The following is a 6,725-nucleotide window of genomic DNA, read 5'->3' on the forward strand; positions in this document are numbered from 1 at the left end:
AAGAAAAAAATCTCTGTTAACATAACAATTACCTCATTAAAATAATATGGCTAGACTTCCCATTTGATTTTCACATAATTTAATACTATTATAGAAAACATAAAAACAAAAACAAAATAAAACATAAAGGAAAAGCTATTCATAAAGGTTGTCCTTACAGAAACATACATGTCTTGATGAGCTGTCTTAAAATTATCTGTTCTTGGGGCACCTGGGTGGCTCAGTCGTTGGGCCTCTGCCTTCGGCTCAGGTCATGATCCCAGGGTCCTGGGATCAAGCCCCGCATTGGGCTCCCTGCTCAGCGGGAAGCCTGCTCCTCCCTCTCCCACTCCCCCTGCTTGTGTTCCTGCTCTCGCTGTGTCTCTCTCTGTCAAACAAATAAATAAAATCCTTAAAAAAAAAATAAAAAAATAAATTATCTGTTCTTGGGTGTCTGGATGGCTCAGTCAGTTAAGCGTCTGCCTTTGGCTCAGGTCATGATCCCAGAACCCTGGGATCCAGTCCCACATAGAGCTCCCCGTTCAGTGGGGAATCTGCTTTTTCCTCTCCCTTTGCCCCTCTCCTCTGCTCATGCACACTCTCTCTCACACACACATACACTCTCTCTCAAATAAATAAATAAAATCTTAAAAAAAAAAAAAAACCTCTCTGTTTTTCCTTTGGTCTTTGTTTCATAATTCATTTGGATTTACTTGGAGACAAAGATATAGAATGTAGACACTTGTTATCTCAATTATTATTTTATTTTACATTTCTTAATGTGTTTTTCTATTGATAATCATAACAAAAACCTAAGTGTTTTTATTTTTCTACTGGGGGATAATCATTTTGTTGTTCACTGAAAAGCCAAAACAGTGTTCCTTTATCCTCCTCCTTCTCTTCTCTCTCCTTAACTTCACTATCATCACCATCATCATTAGTATTTTCATAATAATGGAACAATTTCTTAACTAATATTACAGTTCATAAATGAATTCCCTACTAGGATTGAGGCTCATATATTATAATATTCAAATATTCGTATCTATAAATGCTGAATAAGTAGAATTAAGAAAATATGGTTACTAGTTCCTCTATTCACCACTAACATGTTTATGACAAAATCATAAACTCCAACTATCTATAATTTGTGAAATATTAATAAAATTAAGAAATAAAATTAAATAATATTAAATATATATAATCTTGTGTTTGAATATGAGGACAGAAACGGACAATAATTTACTTTTATATTTAATGAAAAAAGGAGCAGAGTGATTAGGACATTTGTTCAAGCAAACATAAAAATAGTTAATACTGGCATTCTGGGTCTCTGCTTTTACTCAATGAGTCTACTGAAGAGCATTTTCAGTTCTAAAGAGCTGATATTTCAGTGTAACTTGTTTATGCTCTGTATTCAACCTCTTAATTGATTGAGTGACTTAATTCCATGTCACTTGAGCGCATTCCCACAGCTCAGGTGGTGCCAGAACACAGGTGAACTGCATTTGTCCAGACTGAGGGTTCTAAATTTTCAACACTTTTTTTTTTTTTTTTTTAATGTCAAACTGAGTAACTGAGTCAAGATCTGGCCCCTTTTCTAAATTATTTGATTAAAATAAATGAAATTTATACTGTCATAGGTGTTTGAGGCTCAGAATTGAACAAAATAATTAAGATAATTTGAGAAAATTGGAGATATTTAATTATCAAAACATCTGAAACAATCTTCCCAATTTACTTTTTCCATTTTAATGGAACATTTTATTGTTCCAATAAAAAGAAAATATGTTGGTATTCTTTACTGGCCATTAGTGTAAGATCTATTATGAGTAAGTGTTAAAGAGATACAAATCATGAAGAATGTTTTTACCTCCAAGTAAGTTAAAATCTTTTTTTTTTTTTAAATATTTTATTTATTTATCTAACAGAGAGAGACACAGTAAGAGAGGGAACACAAGCAGGGGGAGTGGGAGAGGGAGAAGCAGGGTTCCTGCCGAGCAGGGAGCCTGATGCGGGGCTCGATCCCAGGACCCTGGGACCATGACCTGAGCTGAAGGCAGCCGCTTAACTGACTGAGCCACCCAGGTGCCCCAGTAAGTTAAAATCTTAAAAGAAAGAAGCTTTAAAGAGAATTGCCTCAAACCAAAATAACAATTATCAATGCACTGTACAGGCAACCACCATCATAAATGTTGAGGGTTAGAGATTTGAGCAACTGGATTATCTTATCAAGAAATAACTTGAGGGGCTCCTGGGTGGCTCAGATGGTTAAGCGTCTGCCCTCAGCTCAGGTCATGATCCCAGGGTCCTGGGATCGAGGCCCACATCGGGCTCCTGGCTCAGCGGAGAGCCTGCTTCTCCCTCTCCTTCTGCCTCTCCCCCTGCTCATGCTCTCTCTCTCTCTCTCTGTATCTCTGTGTCTCAAATGAATAAATAAAATCTTTTAAAATGTATTGGAGAATATTAAAAAAGAGAAATAACTTGAAAGTCTTAATATATATATGTGACCCTCTCAAGAGGGATATAACAAATAATTATTTTTTTTTATTTTTTTTTATTTTTTAAAGATTTTATTTATTTATTTGACAGAGAGAGACACAGCGAGAGCAGGAACACAAGCAGGGGGAGTGGGAGAGGGAGAAGCAGGCTTCCTGCTGAGCAGGGAGCCCGATGCGGGGCTCGATCCCAGGACCCTGGGATCATGACCTGAGCCGAAGGCAGATGCCCAATGACTGAGCCACCCAGGCGCCCCAAATGAATGTTTATTAAACATATGCAATTAGGCATTACAGTAATTTTTCCACTTTTTTGTATTTCCGTTTGAAATAAACACCGATTAAACAATCCTAAAGAGTTGATATTTAGATTGTAATACCTCATAATAAAATAATATGACTTTTATCAAGAATATTTTCATTTTTTCATAGAGAATGCACATAAATTTCCCTCAGTTATGAAGTCAACCTTTAGTTTTTGGCATTTAAGTAATGATAGTAGCTACAGCTTATTGAATTATTTATTACATGTTTTCTAAACTAAGCACTTTATCCCTGTTTTCTCAGTAAAACCTTAGAACACTTCTTTGGATTGAGGACACTAAGTCTGAGATTATATAATTTACCCAAGGTCAAGAGTTTGGTAGTTCACTGAAGCAGGGTTTGAATTCAGATTTGTATAACCTCAAGTCTTGTCCTTGAAATGATGCTGTAAGTCTTTCATATACATTGACTTTTTCTATGAGAACTTATTTCATTACTGTAGGATTATAATATAATTGAAATCATACAGATTTTTTAAAGGCAGAATGATACTTTAAAACTTTTATATCAAATCAGGAAAGGTACCAAAAAGTTAAAATGAAATATTGCTATATTCCCTCCATCTTACATTCCTAGGGATGTTATGTCTAATGATATTAGACAGGATTATAAATTATATTACAAAGATTAACTAAGGCTCACCAATCATTCATTGTCTTAGAGCATTAATTCGACTGTAGATAAGATCTTTTGAGTAACAAGACTTACTGTGTTATTATATAGATATATGAAGCTCCACATTACCATACAGAATAAAGCAGATGGCAGATGTTTCCAGTTATGCATGATGATATTAACATGACAAAATCCATATCAGCCCTGCAACTCATCTAAAATTCCATTACCTCATTATTAATTCCTTCAACTTTAAATTTACTTGAGATGAACTAGACATATATGTCTACTTTGTCTATTTATTCCAGAATGTTCTGTCAAAATGAAAGAATCTGATGATGTTCTTTCAATGAGGAGAAATTGACATTAGCACATTTGCCCTTGATAGGACAACACAGATATAGTGAAGTCCTATTCATCCTAATGAAGACACATTACACATGTAATAATGATGAATGTAATTATTTTCCTGTGACTAAAATTATGGAAATCTTTAAATTCTACAAAGGTGCTTAGTGCCTTTTTTTTCCCCTTTTATAGTTTTGTCCCAGCCAAAAAACTGTAAGGAGTAAAAAAAATCCCTGTGCCTTAAATATTGTAAGCATTTTGGAAATCCCTAAGGAGGAAAAAATGAAATATCTGTGAGATTTCTTTGTAACAGTATTGACAATGGAATAACAATACTCTTTTGACTCTTTAGTTTATTACTTGAAAGAATAAAACTATACATACTTTTTATTATCACAAAATTGTAAGATTAACCTATGTGAATATATTATATTGTGCATGCATCTATTGATGTATTTTTAATGTATTTTTGGTTTATTTTCATAATTTCATAATTAATGAATGGTCAAATGCTAAATGATTGAAAAAGTCTATTGGGTAAGTGTTTATTTACAAAAAAATCTTCCTTTTTTTGAAGGATGGAGAAAGCTTCAAAAGTAATAAGAAATTTTTAACGTACTTCAAAAGACATACATTAATCAGATAGTTGAAGATGAGGAACTAGAATGTCTGAGCAAGGTGAATTACTCATTTAAAGTGTGACATTCAGAAAAGAATATAAAACATGATCAATGGAAGATGTATGAGCCACTGTTCCTGGAGAAGAGATTTTTACTTGGTATGAGTCAGCATGCCATAGAGAGTTAGAAAGAGGAAGAGTAAGTTACGTTGATGGCTAAGGAAACAAAATAATATATTCAGTCAACATTTACTGGATGCTCACTTTGCTCCGCACATTTCTGATTCTTTTATTGTTTCAGCTAATTGAATTCATATAGCCATCCTCTGTGAAATAACTCCATTTCACAAGAAGAAAGTACAGACAACCACCATTACTCCCACTACTACTGCTATCACTCTCACCCACCACCACAACCACTACAAACACATCCACAACTACTCTGTTTAATACCATTACCTCTGTGACTTCCACCTCCACCCTGGGCCACCATGGCTACCAGTCTAACCCAAGCCATCATCAACTCTTCATTTTGTTACAGCAACCTTAGCCTAATTGGTCCTCTGCTGTTACCAACACACACCTACAAGTCTCTTTGCTACAGAGAAGTCAGAGAAATCTTTTAAAATATAAATCTGACCATATAACTTCCTTATTTAAAAATCTAGTGTCTTTATTAACAGCAATCCAAATCCTTCACCATGCCCACAGCACTAGGATCTAGCTTCTGCTCACCTTTTTAAAAGTAAAACCTGTAATTTCCTGCTTCCTTTATCTCAAATAATTTGACTTTTCTGCTTTTTTCTTAAATACACAAAGCTCACTTACCTCAAGAACTTTTTTTTTTTTTTTTTTTTTTAAAGATTTTGTTTATTTATTTGACAGAGAGAGATACACAGCGAGAGAGAGAACACAAGCAGGGGGAGTGGGAGAGGGAGAAGCAGGCTTCCCGCAGAGCAGGGAACCCGATGCGGGGCTCGATCCCAGGACTCCGGGATCATGACCTGAGCCGAAGGCAGACGCTTAACGACTGAGCCACCCAGGCGCCACCTACCTCAAGAACTTTTTAAGTGATATTGCTTCTGCCTAGAATAATTTCTCCCCAATTTTCCATGACTCATTTCCTCACTTTATTCAGGGGCTTGTTGAAGACTAACTTTTGACAAAAGATTCCCCAAACAAGGACTAAATGATGTCATTGTTTTAGAACATGTCACCCTCCTTCCCCTTAATCCTTGACCTGCTTTAATTTTCTTCAAAGCACTTATAATGCCATGATTTGAATAACTGAATTTTGAGTTACTACTGTACACCAAGCAGTATGTCAGCCTCTGGACATATAGCAATGAACAAATGAGCTACATATCAAAATAGAAAACTCTACATTCTAGTCTCCAAGAGAAGACAAATAAATGGAAAAAATGTAAAATTTATGTTATATTAGAAATAAAATTATTTTTATCTGTGTCATTAGAATATAAGCTCCATGAAGGCAATTAACATACATGATTTCCAATGGAAATGTCAAGTTTTCTTGGACTTACTGGATCTCTGGGGCCAGATCACAGAGTTGCTTGCATGATGTACTATTTGAGTTTGTTTGATGGACTTTGCTTTGCAGTCCACTCAAAAGTGACAAACTTTTGAGTCACTCTGGAAATGGATCACAGCAACATATCCTAATGTGGTTTGTATTATTTCAAATACCCAAAGAAGCCCATCAGGCAGTGGACTTTAAAATTTTTATTTATTTTATTTTATTTTATTTTATTATTTTACTGAGGTATGATTGACATACAATAATGCTTTACATATTTAATGTGTACATCTTGATGAGCTTGAAGATAAGTATACACCCATGAAAATGTCACCATATATAATGTCCTAAACTTATCCATCACCCCTAGGAGTTTTATCTCATCTTTTTTTTATAAGAACATTTAATGTAAGATCTACCTTCAACAAATGTTTAAGTGTACAATACAGTAATATTAACTGTATGTACTATGCTGGATACAGTAGATCTCTATGACTTATTCATCTTGCATAAGTGAAACTATGCACTCTTTGATCAACACCTCCCTGATTCTTTATTGTCTCAACCCTTGGTAACCACCATTCTACTCCCTGCTTCTGCAAGTTTGACTATATTAGATTCCTGATATAAGTGATTATCATGAACTATTTGTTCTTCTCTATCTGGCATAATTCACTTAGCATAATGTCTTCTAAGTTCATCCATATTGTAGTCAGTGGCAGGAGCATTGTTCTTATTCTGTTAGGGATAGGGACTATAAGAAGCAATCAGTTACCTTCCACGGGGAAACGATATCCTAAAAACC

Source organism: Phoca vitulina, unplaced genomic scaffold (assembly GCF_004348235.1).
Source record: "Phoca vitulina isolate PV1807 unplaced genomic scaffold, GSC_HSeal_1.0 scaffold17, whole genome shotgun sequence".
In the NCBI taxonomy this organism is placed as follows: Eukaryota; Metazoa; Chordata; class Mammalia; order Carnivora; family Phocidae; genus Phoca; species Phoca vitulina.